This window comes from Anabrus simplex, chromosome 11 (genome assembly GCF_040414725.1).
Source record: "Anabrus simplex isolate iqAnaSimp1 chromosome 11, ASM4041472v1, whole genome shotgun sequence".
Taxonomy (NCBI): domain Eukaryota; kingdom Metazoa; phylum Arthropoda; class Insecta; order Orthoptera; family Tettigoniidae; genus Anabrus; species Anabrus simplex.
The window spans coordinates 58,097,631-58,122,882 of NC_090275.1; the positions used below are offsets into that span (position 1 = coordinate 58,097,631).

The 25,252-nt window shown below is 39.3% G+C and overlaps 1 long non-coding RNA gene across 1 annotated transcript in view; it reads left to right on the forward strand.

Moving 5' to 3' along the window:
- Window positions 1-6,483: 6,483 nt before the first annotated feature.
- Window positions 6,484-25,252, forward strand: part of LOC137502719 (uncharacterized) — a 38,802-nt gene continuing 20,033 nt past the window's right edge. The window contains exons 1-2 of the long non-coding RNA XR_011018843.1: window positions 6,484-6,582; window positions 24,468-24,593. This is a non-coding gene — a long non-coding RNA (uncharacterized lncRNA). The remainder of the gene's footprint in view (window positions 6,583-24,467; window positions 24,594-25,252) is intronic.

The following is a 25,252-nucleotide window of genomic DNA, read 5'->3' on the forward strand; positions in this document are numbered from 1 at the left end:
AAGGGATCTGACACTTCAAAAAATTAAGGTATCAGCCGAAGGAAGACAAGGGCTACGAAGGGCATGAAAATGAAAGACTCCCTAGCCCTCGCAACCTAATAACGTTGGAGTCAGAAAAAAACAAGAGTTGACCAAGTAAGGTCGGATAGGATAGATGAACGTGAGGAGCCTGACACAAGTAAGCGGAAGCAATGCCAGGACTCGACTCAAGGCCCTGTGGTCGCCAACCTACGCTCGCAAGTTGAGAGCCACTGTGACCCCGTTTAGTTGCCTCTTATGACAGGCAGGGGTTGCTTCCAGTAAGATAAAATTCTGACACTCCAGTATCTGTTAAAACCAGCAGCAGTTAATGGACAATAATTGTTGGCTTTTTTTAATTTTATGAAGGCCTACAATGCAGAAATTGTACAGTATATGAAATTAGTTAATGGCATGTCTAATCCTCTATAAAGTATGCAGAAAGGATATGCGTTGCCTGTGCCCCAGCATGAGATATACTGCTTTGAACATCTGTAACTACTACCATACTAGCATGTAGCCTACCATACTAGCATGTACCTTTTACGCACAGAATATGTTTGCAAGACTCCTGGCTGCTTTTAAAAGCCATCTGTCATTGTTAAAAGAAGCCTACAGTGAGAAGATATCAAGAGAGTACCAGAAAATGAACAAAATAAATAAACTAATATGATAATATCTTCCCCACATGGATGACTTCTGGACAAGAATATGTGGATGGTCAATGTGTGAGAAGGAAACTAAAACTGATTATGGTAACAGACTAAAGTCAGTAGCATAGCCAGGATCGATCAATGGTGGGGGTGGGGGTTTCATAGTTACAAAATGTTGACAGAACATAATGAAGGTGCTTATGCACGTGTGGTGCGCAGATGCACGAGTGTCATTGTAAGGACACTGATACAAGTGAATTATGCTGTGATACAAGTGAATTATGCTGATATTCAGATTGCAGTACCAGTACACTAGAGAAACATACATTAAAATACAGAACAAGAACAAATATGATCAAGGTCAGCAGCTTTACAGCGAATGGTATGCTCAGATTACAATCTAAAATCCAAACTTCAAGGCTTCTTAGAAAATAGATTCAAAAGATCTGTCAGTTTTACAATTATGCCTCTGAATGTTCAAAAGAGCCAACCCACTGAGTTAACTTTCACTTGTTTATTGTCAGATTCTGTTTATTTTCTTTTGAATCTTCAGATTCAGACACGTAACAACATAATTCGAAAACTGTGTAGTTCTTCTTGGGGTGCAAGAGCAACTACTCTATGCTGCTCAGCTCTAAGTCTAGTTTACTCTACTGCAAAGTATTGTGCCCCCGTCTGGATGAACAGTCCTCATGTGAAGAGAATAGATGTTGTTAAATGACACAATGAGAATGATCATGGGTACAATCAGATCAACTCCAATTCAATGGCTGCCCGTACTAAGCCATATTCCTCCACCCCACCTCCGTAGATGCACTGCTCTGATGAATGAATACAATAAGATCCAGAATAATCAAAGATTGCCCATTCATGAGGATATCCCCCACCTACATATAGACAGACTTAAGTCAAGAGGTCCACCCATCTGCACGGCGGAGAACCTTATATAGCCAGTCATTTCAATCTGATTGAGAGATGGTCTAATGAATGGAGACAATTTGCTTCAGCAGAATCCTTAGATACGCCGTGCATTACACAGAAGGTACCTGGCTTTGAACAACCTCGGAAAGTATGGTCCAAGTTGAACCGGATCCGGACTAACCATGGGGGTGTGTGTGTGTGTGTGTGTGCGCGCGCGCGCGCAGATCTGCTGTATAAATGGAGGAAAAAGTCATCATCCTGCTGCGACTGTGGTGCTGAGAGGTAAACTGTGAAGCACATCACACAAGAATGCCCACTGAGATGTTTCAATGGAGAAACGAAGGGGTCCGACACTTCAAAAAATGAAGGTATCAGCCGAAGAAATACAAGGGGCATAAAGAGTGAGAAATATAAGATTCCCTAGGCCTGGAATGCTCTAATACCATCAGGGTTGGAAAGAACAAGAGCTGACCAAGGGAGGTCAGATAGGATAGATGAAAGTGAGGAGCCTGGCACAACTAAGCAGAAGCAATACCCCTGGGCCCCTTTTAGTTGCCTCCTAATGATTAAATTTCTAAATAAAGCCCTGCAGACCTAATGAAAATATTTTTACAATAAAGCACTAAAAAGCTAAACAGTGCAAGGGTACACATTTTCGAGTTTTTCTTTTGTATCAGATCAATTAAAAGGGATACATCATCATCATTATTATTATTATTATTATTATTATTATTATTATTAAATAGGCCTATATGAGGAATTGTAGGACTATTAATTAAGTGAAGATAACAGTCAGCTACTGTTTAATATTGTGTACAAAAGTGCTGGTGCAAGAAACAATTTTTGTATCTCCTGTAAAATTTGAAAAAGAAAACACTTATTCTTTCTGCATTGTATCGACATATTATTATTATTATTATTATTATTATTATTATTATTATTATTATTATATTCAGCTTCTAGACTTCCTTTTGTTGTTCGGTAATGAAGATGTTGTTAGAAGGGCCAGATTTTGATATTATAATAAACTTGTAACCTCATCCACAGGTAGTGCAGCTCTTTTCAGGCACAGTCTCAATGGAGGTGAACTGTGTGTACCATTTTTAACCACATACCAGCCCTCCTGTCATTCTTATATTTCTGGCAGTACCGGGAATCAAAGAGCCTCCAAGGACGGCAATTAACCGCTATGCTACAGAAGTGGATTTTTGATATTATCAAAAGACAACTTTTCATTTAATTTCTGAAATCATTTAGAGTTTCTACTTTCCTCAATTTAATCAAAACAAAATTCTCCATTTTATAAATATAATTATTAATGCAGGGATTAGACACTACATCGTAGTTGTTAAGCCAGCGGGCCTCTACCTGAGAATGCTTGATTATAAACAAGAAAGGGGAAATGGGAAAACTAGAGAAGAAAGAAAGTAAAATCTTAAGGAAGATCCTTGGACCAGAAAAATAGAACAGATGGTGCATCGAGGAAGAGGAAAATGCTTTTTTTGCTAGGGGCTTTACGTTGCACCGACACAGATAGGTCTTATGGCGATGATGGGATGGGAAAGGCCTAGGAGTTGGAGGGAAGCGGCCGTGGCCTTAATTAAGGTACAGCCCCAGCATTTGCCTGGTGTGAAAATGGGAAACCACGGAAAACCATCTTCAGGGCTGCCGATAGTGGGATTCGAACCTACTATCTCCCGGATGCAAGCTCACAGCCGAGAGGAAAATGAAGATATACACAAAAGGGTACAGATGTTTCAGATGTGAGATGCAAGACAAGACTCCATTTTATAGGCACTTCTTCAGAATGAGTGAATATAGATAGATAATCTGCCTCTTGGCACAGTCCAGAGCAAAATGTAGCTTCCAACGATGTACCAGTCTTGTCCATGGCCGTGACAATACAGAGGCTGCTGGGGTATGGGTAGTGCTGAGTAATGACATCTGGAGCACGATCAGTGCATCTGATTGTTATGAAAGTGTTGTTCACAGGATCAGCATAGGGTCAGTCGTGCTGAAATAGCACCTTCTGGCCAGTGAGGAAAGCAACTGCAAACTACCTCACCCCTCATCTTGCCTACTATGCCTCATTCTGGCACCATCATCAGTTTTTGCAGTTTCCCTATAACCACATAATCTTTGGTGGTGTTATCTGAGGATCTAACCAGCCTCTCGACAGTTGACCTGACAGACAGACAAACAGACAATGGCTGGGATTTCATGGCAAGTATCCAGATTTCTATACTGTTACATTTTTTCTTCTCTTTCAAAAATGTTGATTAAAATGTCTGCATACAAAATATTATTAGCAACTTTGGCAATAAACAACTACCGTACTGATCTTGCTTGCAGTGAACAGCCCTGCTTCAAAAAATACAAAACAATAAAATAGGCTATAGATAAAACTACTCCAAAGTAAATAGGACCAAATTTTTGACTTATTTCCTGACCAACTATCAGCCAGCCTTGGAGGCACAATGTGGCTCATAAACGGAAATATTTCAACTGCAACTCGAAACTATTTCCGCCCATCTTATGCCTGAGCTATTATTTACTTTATTATATACCAATATATTCAGTAAATGCTTATCTGCAAAAAACATCGGAACTGAAACAATTCTGAATCTGTGCCTCAAAGTCTATAGAGTAAGATAATTCAAATAAAACAGACAACAGAGAAGAAATTACAGTTTGTCAAGTTCAGCTGTTATCATTTAATTTAACCGCGCTTTAACAACCAATCCCATTTAGACATGATTACATAATTGATTATCAAATGACGTATTCTTCTGGACCGACAGAGCCCCGCATTTCCGCATTGAACTGCTCTATATCAGGCTACAATAGCATTCAAAACTGAATTTTAATGAAATAAGATAATATTTGACACTTTCAATTATCGATATACTAGGTTATGATTGGACACTGAAGAAGATTATTCCGAAGAGAGATCTATCGGGCCGATATGGGACATGCGAATAAACATAAAGTTCTTACCTATAAAGTAATGGATTATGAAGTTACTTTTCCACGTTTCATGGCTTGTTTATTATTTTGTGTACTTTCGACGACGGAATTTAGATATAATATTACCCCTCAGCTGCCATTATTCACTTGTTTACCCGGTATGTTTCTCTTGCCAACCTACGAAACGTACCACCAAGGGCGTTACCTGACGAAAATGCGGTTCAAGGGCACCCACCAGAAACTTTACTCGCAACAATAAAAGACAAGAGGTGAGGTGCACTGCATGCGACTGCTGACAAATAATTATCCTCCTTCCACATACGAACCACGACTTTTCTCACAAACTACTCAGACGCCGATGATGGTTCTAAGAGCTTAACTTCATGGTCATCAGTCACTAAAATAAATATGCTATACTATCGAATAGTAAGAACTTCAGGATACGAGGAAAAGAGGTGGATAAAAAGTAGATTGGAGAATTTGCCCAAAATTCATGGTAAAGGAGAAAAACCATAAGAAAAGTTTCCGGGATCATCAATTCCCAAATGAAAAAACTCTGGAAACTTTTAAGTTTAGTTCTTCTGTCATGGTGAATTTTTAATAAATGGGCTTAAAGTGTGCTCTTCTTTCTTCATCCTTGTTCCGGGTTATCAAACCCCTCCATGAACTGAAAAATTTATAGGTACTAATAATTATTATGAGGAGGTAAACTTGGAAAATGATAGAAGTCTAAAAGTAAAAACTTCTGAAAAATAAAAACAACACATTAAACTTACTTATTTTGGCTGAACTTTTAATCATTCCATGAAAAATTCAAGTGAAAACAGATCAACTATTATGAACATGTATTTTAATTTGATGTCATATACCCTGCTTGTGTATCAATTTCATTCAGTTTTACTCTACCAGGTGGTAGTAAAAACTAGATTTTCCTTTGCCAATATGTGGTTTTACTTAATTCTATCGTGTATTTTTATTTTTGCTACTGGCTTTACGACGCACTGACACTGATAGGTTTTATGGCGACAATGGGATAGGAAAGGCCTAATAGTTGGAAGGAAGCGGCTGAGGCCTCAATTAAGGTACAGCCCCAGTATTTGCCTGGTGTGAAAATGGGAAACCATGGAAAAACCATCTTCAGGGCTGCCGACAGTGGGATTCGAACCCACTATCTCCTGGATGCAAGTTCACAGCCGTGTGCCCCTAACCGCATGGCCAACTAGCCCAGTAATTCTATCATGTAAACACCAAATGTATTATCAGAGATCTTTTACACGTCGAAATCATACTATAGAGTCTTAAATGGACTTTTCTCCACCCTTCAAAATACCACTGATCTACGGAAACGTAAGTATATAAATGTAGTGTACTGTACCAACTATAAAATAAATAAAAAGTTCTTATGAACAGCTCTTGCAGTCAGTACCAAGTACCTGATCATTCAAAAAGATGTTGAAAACCACTGTAAATTTAAACAAAAACTTTCTCACGGGCATGACAAAGATGTTCATAAAAAATATATGGTAATTTTCATCTCAAACTGAAGTAAATACTTTACATGATTATGTAAATATTTCACGAGCAGAATGTATCGGCATGCTTCCCTTATTTACTTTGTCTATAAACTTCAACCTTGCAAGAAGATCTTCCTTCGCTTATTTTTCTGCCTGGGCATAAAAGGAGTGGTCTTATCTAATGTCATAATGTCTTGCAGTCGCTTCCCTTTCCTCAGAATTTGAACCGACGTCATATCATTTAAGGCAATCCTTGTTTTGATTATGGTAAGACTTATGTAAGTAATCTGATGACCAATTAGAATGCACACTTAATATTACTTAATTAAGTACACATCACATTTTACTTACAAGACATGTTTGTATATATTGCAAAATACCAGTTGTTTGGCTGGGATCACAAGGAAGTAGCTTGTGCCACTGAACACAGTCTGATATGGAGAGACTACTGCCCTCTATGAGCTACTAGAACTGCAAGTTGAAGTAGGCTATTATTGATATTTCAAAAGGTAACTGTCTGATTTATAAATTAAATTAATTACATGTTTGAAGTTGTACTAGTACAAATTTTCTGCTGGTGACAGCAAGTACTAAAGTTTTATTTTTAAAAACAAAATTAGTATCTATATCTCCATTACTAATAACCTCGTGGAAAAATGCGGTTTAATGTTGTACAGCCCTCTTCATATGATTTAAAACATTAAAACAGAATACTGGTATCTTCAATGAATTAGAAGTCATTTCAGTGTAACATTTAAAGTGAATAACCCTGTATAGTCTATTGCAGAAGTGCTCAGCTGGGCACCCATTGAGGCTAGCCCAGTGCGGCTGGGTTGACCTGATGTAAATGCGGGAAGCTTACGTAGAAAGCATACGTCACAGTGACGCGAGAAAGCAAACACACTTTGCATGAAAGCGAGAGAACAATGACGTTTGATTGTGATTACGAAGCTCTCCTCCACCACTCAGAAGTGCTGACTGAGGTACATTATTTAAAATAAAACTCTATAATTGCAACAACAAACACGGACCTTTTCAAGATATTCCAGTTTGATTCATACTGCGCTCAATATAAACAGTCAGTTTTTTTTCTTATATTTATTCAAAAAAGCCTCCGTGGTTCAGGAGGCAGCACGCCAGCCTCTCACCGCTGGATACCGTGGTTCAAATCCCAGTCACTCCATGTGATATTTGTGCTGGACAAAGCGGAGGCAGGACAGGTTTTCCTCCGGGTACTCCGGTTTTCCCTCTCATCTTTCATTCCAGCAACACTCTCCATTAACATTTCATTTTATCTGTCAGTCATTTATCACTGCCCCAGAGGAGTGCGACAGGCTTCGGCAGCAGGCACATTTCCTATCCTCGCCACTAGATGGGGCTTCATTCATTCCATTCCTGACCCAGTCGAATGACTGGAAACAGGCTGTGGATTTTCATTTATATATTCAAAGAAAACTGACACATGATCATTTTTGTGTCACAGTCTACAAAGGTACAGGGTTTAAGCGTACAAGCTACGATTTACGATTCTTTGGATGGGAATGATAGTATATCCATTCTTTTTTAAAAGGTAAAATTCCTGTTATTCATTAAGCAAAACGTAATAAATTATTTTATGCAACAATAATTTTGCACAGTTGTAGTGTTGTATGCAGTGGCAAAAGTACTTGGAGTCATTTGAGGCAATGTCTACCCTAAGAAATACGATTGAATTATATAAATATCACAACAAATGTATCTGCTGTTGCTGAAAACCTACAACCTGTTTTCCAGTCATTGACCGGGTCAGGGATGTAATGAATGAAACATATACAGTATAGGCTGTTATTACAATGGGGTCGCCACTCCCAAGGTGATTTATTAATGAGTGATAAATGCTGTGAAATGATAACGGAGAGTGTTGCTGGAATGAAAGATGACAGGGAAAACCGGAGTACCCGGAGAAAAACCTGTCCTGCCTCCGCTTTGTTCTATCTGCTGTTGTTATTGTGCTAAAACTAAAATGATCTCTATTTAATATGTACTACATGGTTGACAGAAGGCTATGTGCTTCGCTGATCGCCCGCTAGATGGTAACAGCCAGCGGACTACTTGTTCTGACAGGGAGGCAGCAAATAACATGACTCACCCAGGACTTTTTGTTTTGTTTGTGTTTTGCCAGCTTGTCGATTGAGCGGGATGGTGGAGGGAAGTTAGGTTACCGCCCACTCCCCTCTCTCCGCACAGTCTAGGGCCCGTTGAGGCTTGCCTCTTCTGTTATTCGAGTGTGTAGAAATTCCTAGCGCCACCCAATGAAGTACATATTGTTAACCGTGTAAGTACGCACGCTATTCTTTCGAGTTAGTAGGCAATCAGTGCATTACTGGCAATATTAGTGACATTTCAGACATGGAAACCACCAGTTCATTTTCTGAGTTTCTGTTGTGTAAAACAAGACTGAACTTCATCTGGCTGAAACTTGCGTTTAAATAATGAGTAAGGCAGAACGTTACTAGTCTTTCGAACTCTTTAAAATGTAAACCGTTCCCTTTTTGGATTTACGAAGAGAAGTGTGAAACCAAAATCAAAACATGTATGCCTAATTTAGATATTAAATATTCTGATGGTAAAATAGCTAGAAGATTTCAGTTTTCTCGGTATACACGATATTCATGGTTTTGTTATACGGTCTACGTGTGTTTTGTTTGGTGGTGAAAAGGAATGGACTTTAAATGGGATAATTGTTACAAAAACATTCTTAGAAAAGCGGAGAGGTGCAAGAATTCAAGGCGTTAAACATATCAAATGATATAGATGTTGATTCCCATAGGGAATATGAAATATTTGTTCCGAATGAGTAAATTTATAATACCAATATAAATGGTCCGTTATTGGACATTATAAATTTTCCACCTAACTCATTCCTGGTTGGCAGCGTTTCGCCCCCGTGTGCTAGGCTGGGCTCATCAGTTGGTACCTAGCACACATACCAAGACGCTGGCTAGTGCATACCGTAGGGGTTACTGCGTAGGCTAATTGTAGCCACAGGCAGTGCCAATGCACTATGAGAGACTTTGTCTCATTATCAAAAATTGATGCCTGCTTAGCCAACAGATGATATAGATGTTGATTCCCATAGGGAATCTGAAATATTTGTTCCAAATGAGTAAATTTATAATACCAATCTAAATCGTTTATTGGACATTATAAATTTTCCAGCTAACTCATTCCTGGTTGCCAGTGTTTTGCCCCCGTGTGCTGAAATTATCTACCTGTGTCAGTTTTGTGTTCCCTACCAGATATTCAATTTGTTTATTTTATACCTTTGAGTAAATGATCCGTGTAAACTATGAGTAACAATATGGTGTCAGATTATAGCCTTAAAAGTACTTTGAACCAAGAACTCATTCTACCATCAATTCTCACTGCAGCCTGAATTGCAGCATAAATACCTTTGATTGCCTGACAAACTACCCCTGATCCCATAACATCTTAGAATGGCCAACTGAAAAGAAATATAACTAACAATGAGCAATACATTCAGTGAATGAGAAAACAGTTTTGATTTATCAAGTAAAATATATTGATCACTGAACTCAAGAGATTCATATATACTGTAGAAGGCTCGTTTCATAACTCATGGTGACCGTTCTATATCTTCAGATAAAGAAGCAGCAATGTAAACCAATCAGTGTAAAGGCCACTGGAATGTGTTTTTCAATGCTGGATTCAAACGGGGTTTGGGTACAGGAACTAACCTTGCACATCTGCTTGTCTTGTAAAATTCAGAACACTGTCAAAACACTGTCGTATGTGTGCATAATTTCCCCACAGTCCAATGTCTGTCTTCTGTTAAGCATATTTTTGACAACAGCCTATACTGTACATACACAAGGGCCTTTTTCAATTAAGGACAGTTTACCAATAAAATTGAAACCACTACATATTATTGGTTAATTCTTTTTTCTTTTTATTCCATACTCTATACCTTCATCTACTTTTCCACATAATTTCTATTCTTCTTCAAATATTTGTCATAATGTGGGACAAGTTTTCGTAAACCCTAATTGCAGAAGTCTGTCGCATGCCAGGATTTCTGAATCACCGTTTTCAATTTGTCGTCGATGTGAAAATTTTTGCCGCAAAGAGCTTCATCAGATGCAGAAAGAGGTGGCTGTCATTAGGCACTATTCAAACACAAGCACTCATCCAGTAGTTTGGCTAGCAACTGTTCAACCACCCTTGCAGACCCTGCACCAAGAGAAATGAGGATGTGGGCAGATAAGATTATCCTGGACGCAGAATTTCTGAATGTGGTTTCACGTCCATGGTATAGCAAATTTGATAAAAAATACAAAAGCTTACTCCATGTTGGTCGCCAACCTCCTGCGAGGAAATGGCACCAAAAGAAGTAAAAAACTATCTTACATTCCTTTCTAAATTGTAATGAAGATTTTTATTTGTTCCTTGGATTCATCATCATAATTATCCAGCTCCAGTTTCCTGGGTGTGGTGTACAAGCGCTCGCCACTTCTGCCTGTCAAAGTATAGTTTCTGTTCCTGTATGTCCTCCCACTTGGCATTCCTCTTGCTGAACTCCGATTTCACTGTGTCTATCCATCGATTCCTTAGCCTCCCTATTGGTCTCTACCCATTCACTTCTCTGTCAAAGTAATTCCTTACTGTACTTGTTACGTCCATCCTCATAACATGTCCAAACCATTGTAGCCTGCGTCTTCCTAAAAACCCTGTAACAGGTATTTTGAAGCCAGCCCACTTCCTGTTTGCTTCATTTCTAATCTTGTTCTTCCTGGTCTTTTGGTTCATTGTCCTGATGAATTTCATTTCTGTTGACTGGATTTTACTATTTGCCTTGTTATGGAGGGTACATGTTTTAAGTCCATATGTGAGAACTGGAATGAAGTAGGTATAAAACATGGTCAATTTCGCTTTCTGGGGTATTTTATCATCCCAAAGTAAATTTCTCGCTTGAAAATAAAATTGAGAAGCTTCCTGAGTTCTATTAAGTATTTCTTGGTTTACTGTGTTATCTTTTGAAATTATACTTCCAAGGTATTTGAAGTTAGAAACAGACTGCAATAGAGTTCCCTCCAGAATAATGTTTGAAACTGTGCCTTACCTGTTGATAGTCATTTCAACAGTTTTTGTTTTACTGATATTTAGTTCATATTCTTTAAACTTGCTTTTTCAAAGATTTAGTTTCTCCTGTACTTCTGCTTCATTTTCTCCCAAGATCAGAACATCATCTGCAAATATTAGTGTGTTAGGCACTTTGCAATGTTCTTTGATGGACTTTATGATCCGGTCCATAACAATGATGAACAGGAGTGGTAACAAGGCACTTCTGTGTTGGATTCCTCTTTTGGTTTCAAACCAATCTGATCTTCCATCCCTTACTTGGACACAGCTTAAACTCTTTTGATAGAGCATCCCTACTTTACCAGTCAGGAAGTTTGGCACACCTATACCTCCTAGGCATTCCCAGATTATCACCCTAGGCACAATGTCGTAGGCTTTCTCGATGTCCATAAAAACCATCACTTGGATTATTTGTCCCAGTCCTGTAAATGATGGTTATGAGAGGGTCTACTGTATATAAATTAAGACAGAAAGGTAGGAATGACCAAAACAAATACAAGGAAGAACACAATGACAGGGCAATGTAGAAGGATAGAGCAACAAGAAGGGACAACAAATGAACGGTCGAGGGGGAAAAAAGCAGGTAAGTCAACTTCCCTCACAACTCAGAAAAACACAATTTTTATTTCAAAACGTTACTAGATAAACAAATAAAAATGTTACAAAAGCATATGCTTTGAATAACTGAAGTTTGAAATGTAGTAAACTGAATTATGCTTGGTCCGATGCCCAATATATCACTGCTAACTCGATTACGACAAAAAGTTCACTTACCTGATTGCTTTTTTTTTTTACCCTGACACTTCAAATATGGAAACATCAGCTATGCATTTTCATACTGACGGGTTCACCGATTTCTTCTTTACCACCAAGTAGCTTGTTTCTGTTTCCTAGCTTCATCAAACAGATGGACATTCATATTCAAGAAGATAGTCATTATTGAGAAACCTTCTGTCTTAATGTAGGAAGTGTAGAATAAGGAGGACAGATAGTTGTTTTTTTTTTTTTGCTATTGGCTTTACGTCGCACCGGCACAGATAAGTCTTATGGCGACGACAGATAAATTAACACTCACAACAGAAAGATGAAAGGTTATACAGGAGGTAGAACACAAAGAACACAAGGGAGGGGAGAAGTAAAATAAAAAAATAAAAAATAAAAAATAATTCACAGTATACAAGGCCTGATCAAGAAGTGACTGAACTTTGAAAGTACCACAGAAATGCAAATTCATGGCAATTTCCTGTTTCCTTCCTAAATAGCTAACAATCTCCCATGCATTTCTGAAAAATTAGACATTGTTCAGCACCTGTTAGTTTGCAAGAGTGTTGAGATTGTCAAGCTGTCCGAATATTACAAGGCGCCGATGACCTAGCTGTTAGGCACCTTTAAATTACAAGAGAGAATCAAGAATATTACAAGAAGGGTATCAACATTCGGCTCCATTTCAAACCAGTGAAAACGTGCACAGACACATAAAAAAATGGTCACAGTTGTGTTGGAAAAATTTTGCTGAGATTGAAGAAAGCGCAACAGGTCAAGTCGAACATGAAAGTGTTGTTGATGATCCTTTTTAACATCAACGGTGTTGTGCACCATGAATTCCCACCTAAGGGTCAAACAGTAAGCTGCTACTTGAGATACACTGAGTGGCCAAAAGTCATGGGAAGACATTGAATGTGATGTTACTAACGAGTTGCTCCTCCGCGAGCCCTCAAAACAGCAGCAATACAGAGAGGTATCAACTCTACAAGGTGTTGGAATCATTCTGGAGGGATCTGGACCCATGCATCTTTCACTGCCACCCACAATTGGTCTTGTGTGGTTGGTGCGGGGTTCATGGAGCAAACACCAGCATCGACAGCATCCAATAAATGCTCGACTGGATTAAGATCGGGGGATTTGGAGGACCAATCCATGGTCGTAACTTCACTGGAGTGGTCCTCCAACCACCTGCGCGCCAGCACAGAGTGGTGACATGGCGCACCATCCTGTTAAAACACGGAATCTCCATCAGGGTACTCTAGAGCTAGAAAGCGATGCACGTGGTCTCAAAGAACGTCCTCATAATGTGGACTTATCAGTACTCCCTGCAGCCAGACAATGGGACCTAATAGCGACCATGAGAATGCCGCCCAGACCAGAACTGAGCCACCTCCCACCTGGACACAACCTTGTTGACATGCAGGATCCATAGCTTCATGGCACATACACCACATTCTCACGCACCCATCAGCTCGATACAACTGGAACCAGGATTCATTGGACTGTACCACACACCGCCACTGTTCTATGGTCCATTGCCAATGTTTGCGGGCCAATGTACATCGTTGAGCTCTGTGTCGAGGTGTCAGCAAAGGGACACGAGTTGGTCAGCTGGTGAAGCCTATGCGGTGCAGTTGCCTCCTTACACTTCTGGTAGAAATGGGTTCCTGACTCCCAACATTCAACTGGGCGGTGATCTGACTCACAGTAGCCTGTCGAGCGCCCAGTATGGTTCGGCAGAGGTGACATGATGTCTGTTTGTTAAACACCTGTGGTCTTCCCTATGGGAATCAACATCTATATCATCTGATGGCCAAGCAGGCATCAATTTTTGGTGATGAGACAGGGTCTCTCGTAGTGCATTGGCACTGCCAGTGGCTCCAAGTGGCATGCGCAGTGGCCTCCACAGTGTGCACTAGCTATATGTCTTGGTAGGTGTGCTAGGTACCAACTGATGAGCCCAACTTAGCACGCGGAGGTGAAATGCTGGCAACCAGGAATGAGTTAGCTGAAAAATTTATAATGTCCAATAACGGACCATTTATATTGGTATTATAAATGTACCCATTTGGAACAAATATTTCAGGTTCCCTACGGGAATCAACATCTGTATATCTGATGGCCAAGCAGGTATCAATTTTTGGTGATGAGACAGGGTCTCTCATACTGCATTGGCACTGCTGGTGGCTCCAAGTGGCCTGCATAGTGGCCTCCACAGTATGCATTAGCCATGCGCCTTGGTGGGTGTGCTAGGTACCAACTGATGAGCCCAACTTAGCACACGGGGTCAAACACTGGCAACCAGGAATGAGTTAGCTGGAAAATTTATAATGTCCAATAACGGACCACTCAGGAGAAGTGTCGATTTTATATAACTGTCTATAAAAGTTGTAATTCACCTCTTTGCCTTAATACAACAAAAGAACTTTATCGTGGAAATAATTACGTAAGCACTTCAAAATATGCACAGAATCAGAAAATGCCAACACTCGCCTTTGATGATCTGCCGGGTTTTCAATGGAGCATTTTATTTTATCATTCTTCCCTGAAATTCCCAAATTCATCCACATCCTTTTATTCCACTGACTTCCATCACACGTAAAACCAATTACTTTCACCCCAGCTTGTTCCAATTGAATTATGACCTGAATTATTATTTTTGACAATAGTTCTCCAGGAGTTGCATTCTTGCTACCATACACAGCTAAAGGCTGGATCCAGCTGTGCAACAAAGAGACAAACATAAATACAAGCGCGTGATTGGCAAGGGTGTTCTTTTTGTCGTAGGGAGTTTCATCTCCTAAATCAACAAATCCATCAACTGTCAGTGTAGCTGTATTAAATCTAATGTCTTCTCTCAATTTCACTTCATCAAAAATCACTATACCTAGTCACTTGTTTTCGTGTTGCTCGTTTGAATAAAAATCTTTAATTGCATTCACAGCATTTGCATTAATACCATAATTACATTGGAACCCTTTGCATAGTCGTCTCAAATGAGCTTCACTAGGGAGAGTAAGTAACTCAGGCTTCAAACAATGTCTGTAACCCTTAGAGGATTTGATTTTCAAAAGCATATGATCTAATATAAATTCATTAGAATAACGCATACCTTTTGGGCTGGTGCTACATTTTTTGAGCATTGTGTCCACAATTATTGTTTGTTTCTTGCTAAAGAACTTAAGGCTGCCTTCTGCTTCACTTCACACATTGACTTTATTTGCAATCTGCTTTAATTAAGCTCTGCATGCAACTAATTTCTTTTTGGTTCTAATTAAATTCCTACAAGGTTTTTAACTTGTCTCCTCAAATTTAGAATAGTTCTAGAAGCATCAACATCACCATCAGCTACTTTACAGGGCAAACTGAGACCAGGTTCTTTTATTTTTACATTATCGTCACTATTAAGTATTTTAGATGTCGAGGAAAAATTTAGTTCATTACATTCTAAGCTACTACGGTTAATATTGTCATTGCCAACATGTTCTTTGAGTAACTCTCGTTTTAATGGGGGGTTTCAAATTTTCAGGGACTTCTTAACCCTTTCAGACCGAGTACGCACAATTGTGCGGGTTCGTATTTTAATTATCCCTGACCGTATTTGATGTTTTTTCGGCGCTACACCGGACTGCAGTGATTGTGCAGGACACGTGGCGTGTATTTCAATTGATTTTAGTATGCGCTTGACCGCCAGGGCGAAGGAAGAAGAGTTTAAAAAGCACAGTTGATCGGCGAGATGGCAGGAAGCAGTAGTGCCGAAAGTAAGTATTTATTTACTGCGTTTATATTAATCTAGAAGCTTTACTGAATACCGGAATATATTCAATGAAGTGTGTACTTTGGTTAGTGAACGTAAATTTTGAAGCTACACCATCGTACGTGATACAACGAGGTTTTGAATTTTGATACGCACAATTGTGTGGGTCCTGTTTTTCGGATGTTAGTTTTTATTTTGTAAAATAAACTATTAATATGTGTATTGAGGAGCATTTTAGTCAGTTCTTGACGTACAAACAAAAATTCACACCTCCAGTTTTCTTTCAGGTCTGAAAGGGTTAAATAGGACGGTAAGTTAGGAAAAATGTGAGGGATAGCTCCTGGCTTTAAGCTCCACTTCATACTCACTCAGTTGCTTGTCAAGTGATGTTTCTACTCTATTCAGCAATATTTTTGAGAATACATTGTATGCAATTTGCAGAAGAGAGATGCCTCTGTAGTCATTAACCTTTTGTTTGTCCCCTTTTTTTATGCAATGGGTGTATTAGAGCCACTTTCCATTCTTCTGGAATCCTCTCTGTTCTCCAAATATCTTCAAAGATTAACTGCAGCTCTTCAATGATTTTTGACTGAGACCATTTCAAAAGTTCAGCTGTTATAGAGTCTTCTCCACTAGCTTTATTATTTTTCAGATTGTTAATTACTTCTTTAATTTCTTCAGCAGTGGGTGGTATATCTTCTTCCAGATTTTCAGTTGTTTGAGAGAACTCTCAACTTATGGTCGGGTTCAAGGCAGTTTAAAAGTTGATCAAAGTGCTTCGCAAGTATTTCACAATTCTCAGCATTGCTTAGACCAAGTCTACCATTTTCATCTTTGAAGCATAAGCTAGGTGCTTGATACCCCTTTAACTGACTCTTAAAAGTCTGGTAGAAGTTTCAAGAGTTATTTCTAACAAAACTGTCTTGCAGGTCAATAAGTTGTGATTTTTCAAAAGTTCTTTAAACTCCCCTTATTATTCTAGCAGTGTCTTTCCTTTGCTGTTTGAATTGGCCATAGTGCTCAGTCTTTCCAGAGGATTTAAACTTTTTCCATTGTTTTATTCTCTCTTGTAATGCATCTTCACATATTTGATTCCACCAAGGTTTCTTTTTAGGTCTGACTAGCCCAAATGTTTTCTGGGCTGCACTGGTTATTTCTTTAGATAAATCATGCCACTTCTCATGATGAGATACTTTTATTTCTTCCTGAAATGTTTCCAATGTTTCTTGTATAATTTGAAATCTGTTTGTGTTATATTTGTTTACTCTTTCCCTTCTTCTGTGATTTCTGTTGGGTAAGAATTTTAGTTTGATTTTACACAAGTAGTGATTGGAATCAAATTCTCTGCTTCTTACTACCTTGGCATTCATAATTTCTTTCATGGATCTTATGGATACAGCTACATGATCCAGTTGAAATTCACCTAGTATTGGATTTGGAGAAATCCATGTTTTAGCTTTCCTTGGCAATTTCCTGAAGAAAGTTGACATTAACTTCAGCTGAAAATTTTTACAGATGTAATTAATCTCATTCCATTGATGTTTGTTCTTTGGCGTGCAGCATATTCTCCCACTTTTGGTCTATAAATTCTCTCTCTTCCTACTTGGACATTGAAATCGCCAAATAATATCACACACATTTGATTTTGGAATTTTAGATAATTCATCATCCAGGAGTGTCCAGAATTCCTCTACTTTATTTGGGTTCTTTTTGTTGTCTTCATTTATTGGTGCACGACAGTTAATAAAAGTATATTTTTTATTTTTGCAGTTCATTGTTAAAAGAGATATCTGTTCTGAGCGGGATTTGAATTCAATTACATTGTCTAATAATCTTTTATGGACATAAAAGGCTGTTCCCAAGAGTGGCATTCCTTTCATCATTTTAATCGCAGGTTTACCTTTAAAGATTTTATAATCTTTTGTTTCCGTCACATTCTCATCCAAAAATCTTGTCTCTTGTACTATTAAGATTTGAATTTCGCTTCTATCTAGAAGTAGTTCTAATTCCTTCTGTTTACCAACCTTCAACAAAGAATTTACATTCAAAGTGCCTGCAAAAAAATTCTGTTTAAACTTAAGTCTGGACGGATTCCAAGGATGCTCCGACTCATCCTTATTGTAGAGGTTGGGACTCCCCAGAACCCTAGGTCCCAATGCATTGCATAACGCAATGGTGGATTTCTCTTCCGAGCTGCCACCTGGGGTAGTGCTTTCTTTCAGCGGCTTTTCCATTCTGCAACTGAAATTGTATGTTTCAAGGGTAGGAAAAACATTCCAAAATAAGATCAGATTGTTAGTCTGAAATGATTGTTTTTCATGGTTGACTCCACTAGATTCTTCCGCCCTCTCAGCCACTGAGAAATGAGATTCTTCTTCCACCGTTGAGACCGTTGACCGTTTTTCTCTTGACCTCAGTTGATCCGCGAGTGCTTATTTGGCACTGCCTTATTCACACCTGTCCTGCATATCTACAGGAACTTCCCCTATCAGCCATTGGGACGCGCCGTGTCGGGGTTGAGGTCCCCCACCCCAGTGTCTTATGCAGGGTTACATTTAGCCCCTACTCAATTCAGAGCCAAACCCCCACATAAGCTAACCAGGTACATACCTTACCATTACAGACCGTTATGCCTTTCAGCATTCAGTCTGCATGCCTCCGTGAATTTACTAAACGTTGTCAAGTTGTTTCCAAGCAGTCCCTCGCCTGTCAAATGGGCATGGGATTCCTTTACTCCAATAGGTCCGAAGCTTGCTTAAAATGTTCTGCGCTCAGTAAACTGATGAAGCAGGATGCTACCCTACTTACTCATAGTCCAAGTGAGGATCTCCTCTAATGCGTTAGGGACCACCGGTGGATTGTATAGTCCTAGCCGCCTAAGCACAAGGAGGGCCATGACTCAGAATATGTCCGAGATGCCCACTCCCATTCCATAGCAACTTGTATCCCAACTCTCAGGACCACTTACTAAGCTACTCAGCCGTTGCCCATGGTTCATGAACTAGGACGTGACTACAGTAACCCACACCATGAACCATTTCTATTCTAATATTTCAGAAAAATCACATGGGCCAACTCATCTGAGCACTGAAGAATCTTTACTTAGATTGTTCAACCCGTCAAAGCCCAATGTCACCTACAGGTGACACTTAATATTAATAACATTTCCTACTCATCAGGCTGCTTAACTTCTCTGCCTGTTGGAAGTATTTAAAGAAAGGTCTTATAATTTGAAATAGACCATTTTTGAACTCGCAGCTTACACTGGTCAGTCAGCTTTCACTCATATAAAAGAGGAAATAGACTGGATTGAAGTGGAGAAGCAACTGCAAGTTATTATGGTATGGAAAGCGTGTGATAAAAGGTAATTTTACTTGGCATTTTATGCATGTAAATTGCTTAAAGGTTCAGTAATAAAAGTGATCATTCTTAAGCATAATATTATAATTTAAGGATATGTTATTGCCATGAAAAGGCATGGTGTCACCTATAGGTGGCGTTGGTAACGTAAAGTAGGCCTTTTGTCCAGTTTCAGTTATGAATAGTATCCGATATTCACTTATTATAATTTAAGGATATGTTATTGCCATGAAAAGGCATGGTGTCACCTATAGGTGGCATTGGTAACGTAAAGTAGGCCTTTTGTGCAGTTTCCGTTATGAATAGTATCCGATATTCACTTCATGGTTTCTCCCTCTTTTCATTCTGACAGTGGATGAAGTACTTGAAATGTTGGAAGATGATAGTAACAATGCACCATTTATAGATATTACTATGTTTCCTCCAAATGATGGACATTTTATGGACCAGGAAAGTGGCATTGAAGCAACTAATTCTGTCGATGTCAATCCCTTCCTGGTAGAATGTTGAGATTGACAGTGGAAATAGATTAGATAGATAGATAGATAGATAGATAGATATAGAGAGATAGACAGATTTATCATCAACAAGTTATTTACCCAATTAAAGATGATTCAATAAAACATAATATACAACAAATACACCTTAAATAAATAACACTAATTTCCTAAAAGAATAACCAAGTTCAAACTAAATCTAGACACCTTTACATACGCATATTTAAAATAAATAAATAAATAAATAAATAAATAAATAAATAAATAAATAAATAAATAAATAAATAAATAAATAAATAAATAAATAAATAAATAAATAAATAAATAAATAAATAAATAAATAAATAAATAAATAAATAAATAAATAAAGTAACAAACAAACAAACAAACAAACAAACAAACAAACAAACAAACAAACAAACAAACAAAATCTCCTTAAATGAAATGAAATGAAATGGCATATGGCTTTTAGTGCCGGGATGTGTCTGAGGACTTCAGCTCGCCAGGCGCAGGTCTTTTGACTTGAACTCATAGGCAACCTGTGCGTTGTGATGACGATGAAATGATGATGAAGATGTCACATACACCCAGTCCCCGTGCCAGGGGAATCAACCAATTATGGTTAAAATTCCCGACCCTGCCGGCAATCGAATCCGGGACCCCTGTGACCAAGCATATCTCCTTAAATAATTGGCATTATTAAACAACATCTAGTAACATTTACATATTTACATATTTTACAGATAGGGCCTTACATTCATGAGGTCATTAGGGCACATCTGATTTTAGACGGAGGTGAGTGAAAAGGGTCCACTGATTCATCCACCTCATATCTTAGTGCCCTCACAAGCCATGAGTTAGCCCGAGCCACAGTTCTCACTTTAGGCAGACGAAAAATAACCGTTGCCTAGTATTGTGACGAGGAACATGTAATGGAATCAACTCCAATAATGTTGAGCAATCCACTCTATTCGTCAGACACTTATAAAGAAAGAGGACATTGGCACATCTGCGGCGTGAGTGCAATGTCCTCATGCTCATAGTCTCACAAAAAGACTCGTAATCGGACAAAGAGCTGATCTATTTCATGATCCTTATTTGGACTCTTTCCAAGTTTTGTATTAAATACTGCTGAGAAGGTAGCCACACCTCACAACAGTATTCTAACGATTGCCTAATTAGAGTGCAAAACAAAGTTATTAGAGTTCTAGGAGAAACAAATTTGGCACAGTTTCTTTTCAGAAAGCCAAGTAATTTAAATCCTTATCTAGAAATCTAGGCCTGCTGTCATTTCTTGATGGATGCAGTACTTTTGCATCCATCTCTTGGCACAGGCCGGAGCAAAGTGTAGTTTCCACTGAAGTCCCAGTCTCACCCATGGCTGTGACAATATGGAAGCTGCTGGGGTGTGGGTCGTGCTGAGTAATGGCATTCAGAGCACAACCAGTGCGTCTGAGTGTTATGAAAGGTGTTGCTCATAGGGTCAGTCGTGTTACAATAGCACTGCCTGGCCCAGTGAGGAATGCAATGGCAAACTACCTCACTCCTCTTCTTGCCTAGTACGCCTCATTTAGATACTGCCATTGGTTTTTGTGGTTTTCCTATAACTGCATAGCCTTTGGTGGTGCTATTTGAGGATCCAACCAGCCTCTGGGCTGATGATCTAACAGACAGACATCTAGAAATCTTGTCTAAATGTTTCTCGAAGGAAAGACTGTAACAGTTTGAAAGTATCACACCAAGATCATTTATTTCATTCACACGAGCTATTTGGAAATTGCATAAATGGTAAGGGTTCCAACTTACGTGAAAATGTAATTGTATTGCATTTTGAAGTATTCAAACCAAGCAGCCACTTTTTACACCAGTTATTTAGGAGTTTTAAGTCAGGCTGTAGCAACTTATAGTCCAACTCACTACTGATCACCTTAAAGATGTGATATCAGCAGATGATGGTGTGCCAATACCTTCTCATGAAATGCAGCAGGCACCTGGTCTTTCTAGGACAAATAAACCAGCATCTTCTACGAAAAAATACAATACGTTGTGGGCAAAGGGGAATTTTATTTTTCGACTGGGTGAGAAGACGTGCACGAGGAACCTTCTGAATATGACAGACCGTAATTATCTTCAGTTCAGTATTTTGAGTTACTGTTCATTGAAGAAGAAGAATCTCATTGTGAAAATGTCCAAGATTTACGCTGTGCACAGGAACGATGTGTTAGACATAAATTCAGATTATATAAGTGTTTATATCGCTGTACTATTGTTGACTGGCTAAATGTACTATAATCTATCAGCTTCATTGTCCGTATTGATGAATTAAGAATGCATGGCTAAATGTATTTGTAAAATATAAGAATGTTTTGAGAATTAAAATCAGATGTTTTCAATAACTTAGTTTCCAACAGCATGAGAAGAAATAAATTTCCAGAAGTTCATCAGTATTTGCATCCTTCAGATGATATGAATTCCCCTTCCCTCCCCAACGACAAACTTTGCAAGGTATGAGAATACTTGAAAATTTCTAAATCAAAATTTTGGTCAGTAATTTGAGGAAATCTGTTCAAGTGATCTTGCAGTGGATGAAGCAATGGTTCCCTATTACAGCCATCACAGCACCAAGCAACATATCCACAGAAAACCTCTACAGTTCTACCATATACTGTGGTCAATTGCTATGCGATTTGGTTACCTAATAGCCTTTGAGTTTTATGAAGGACCTAAATCGGCTCAGCATCCTGGACAGTGAGGGGCAGCAGTTGTCCTCGCACTTGAATGTAGGGTACCAGTAACCTGTAACTATACTGACCAATGTCACCTACAGGTGACACCCATGTTTTTTTTTCTTTTTGGTGAAAAACGTTTCCTGTTTTTTTCATAATGAACCTAACATAATCTGAAAAGAAATACATAGATTTATTTCATACATTGTGTTTGGGCTTTGATGGGTTAAGCAGCAAAGAACAATGTGCCTATCAATTGACCTGTTCATCAAATGAAAGCCAATGACATTCCTCTCAGTCCCACTCCACCAAGCTCGATACCTGCAGTCGCTTAAGTGCGGCCAGTTTCCAGTAATCGGGAGATAGTGGGTTTGAACCCCACTGTCGGCAGCCCTGAAGATGGTTTTCCATGGTTTCCAATTTTCACACCAAGCAAATGCTGGGGCTGTACCTTAATTAAGGCTATGGCCGCTTCCTTCCCATTCTTAGGCCTTTCCTATCCATCGTTGCCGTAAGACCTATCTGTGTCAGTGAGATGTAAAGCAAATAGCAGAAAAAGTCCCACTCCACAAATAGTGTACTGTAAATTCAGAACTTATTTCAGTTACATTATTTGTAGTTTCAACTTAGCATTATGTTAATAATTAATTAATGTTTTTGATTTTACATCCCACTAGCTGCTATGTTACGGTTTTCGGAGACGCCGAAGTGCCAGAATTTAGTCCCGCAGGAGTTCTTCTACATGCCAGTAAATCTACCAACATGGGGCTGATGTATTTGAGCACCTTCAAATACCACCGGACTGAGCCAGGATCGAACCTGCCACGTTGGGGTCAAAAGGCCAGCGCCTCAACCGTCTGAGCCACTCAGCCCAGCTAACATTATGTTAATTAACTACGTAAATGTGCGGCCTAAAACATACAGATATTACATTTTTAGCAACAAAAAATTAAAACCGGTTTGTGCGACTATCGGTTATAATGGCTGTTGTTTTGGGCGGTCCTTTCAGGGTCGTCAAAACCAATTTCGACTGTATTAATTTTTAGTGATGTGGACATATGCAAAACAAAATAAATACTCAACATTTCCTGTGTCACACTTTTTGAAGCAGTCCAGACATTTCTACATCGTCACCCCCTGTGGGTGAGGGTGGTAGAATGCTGCCATACTATCCTCTGCCTATTGTAAAAACAACTAAAATGGGAGCCCCAGGGGCTCTAAATCTGGAAACGTGAGTTGGCAATCACAGGCTCCCTAGCTGAGACTGACACGGCCTCCACTTTTTTATGACAGGCTTCTCACTTTCAATTTCCTATCGACCTCCCTTGGTCAACTCTTGTTTTCTTCTGACCCTGAAGGAATTAGGTTAGTGTGGCCTAGGGTGTCTTATTCTCCTGCCCTTTGAGGACCTTCCCTTTGTTTTGCTGATATACTCAATTCTTTTTAGTGTCGAAACCCTTCCATTTTTTCCTTCTGATTAGTGTTAATAGAGGATGGTTCCCTGGTTATACTTCCTCTTTAAACAATCACCACTATCACCTCTATAATGCTGTATGTGCCACTGAGGCTGCTGCCTTCAGCAAATATGCTTTTAATGATTCAAAACTTTGATGGTAATTGAAGTAGGCTTTCTCCTCTAAAACTTTAATGTCCGAGCTTCGACAAGTGACGATGAACTTGGGCACACTATGCTGACAGGACTGTGTGGACGGACATTGAATCCCGCTGGAAAATCCGATGCTATCCCATGAAATAAGGTTGGGTTTAAGGGCTTCACAATCCTTTCCAGAATGTTGCTTTGGTACTTGGTGGTATGTGCTTCTACCGCTCTATCACGGAAATGCAGAGAAGTGTCACCCTCACATGACACTCCCCACCAAACCATCACTGATGCTGGGAGGTAAGCTTTTTCTATTTTCGGGAAGTTGGTAGGGGCTTCTTGAGAGCAGCGAGCAGACAATCAGTCTGGTTGTTCGGTTTTTATTCCACAGCGAAAATTATCTTACCCATAAAGAGAATTTGGCAGTCATTGCTGTCTGTGTGTTTCTCCAACAGACTCAACTCTTATCTGAGTTAATCTTCTTCTTTGTATCTTCAAGGCTACAGCAATGTAATTTTTCCAGATTTCCTCTTTCTCTGTATACTTGCAGATTTGTCCAGCCAGTGTGTGAATAGTTGTAAATGAAAAACTACTACTTTGATTTGTCTGCAAAAATGTCAACTTAATCCTACTGGTAAATTGTGGAAACGTCCTTGATCTTCAGTGAACAGTTCAGGTTTGGAATCATCCTAATTATTTGACTACTGTACCAAAATAGACCCAATTTGGGGCTTTTTTTTTGCTAGTGGCTTTACTTCGCACCAACACAGATAGGTCTTATGGCGATGATGGGATAGAAAAGGCCTAGGAGTTAGAAGGCAGTGGCCGTGGCTTTAAGGTACAGCTCCAGCATTTGCCTGGTGTGAAAAATGGGAAACTATGGAAAACCACCTTCAGGGCTGTCGACAGTGGGATTCAAACCCACTATCTCCAGGATGCAAGCTCACAGCCGCGTGCCCCTAACCGCACGGCCAACTCGCCCGGTACCTAATTTGTTGAGCTATCTCTGCCAGCAGAGATCAATCATCTTCCAGCACTTCACGTTCCTCATGTTAAAATCGTTTGACCTTTATAGTTATCATTTTCATCAGTATCACCTCTTAAAACATCATCTTACTGGGCGAGTTCGCCGTGCGGTTAGGGCCGCGCAGGTGTGAGCTTGCATCCGGGAGATGGTGGGTTCGAATCCCATTGTCGGCAGCCCTGAAAATGGTTTCCCGTGGTTTCCCATTTTTGCACCAGGCAAATGCTGGGGCTGTGCCTTAATTAAGACCATGGCTGTTTCCTACCAACTCTTAGCTCTTTCCTATCCCATCGTCATCATAAGACCTATCT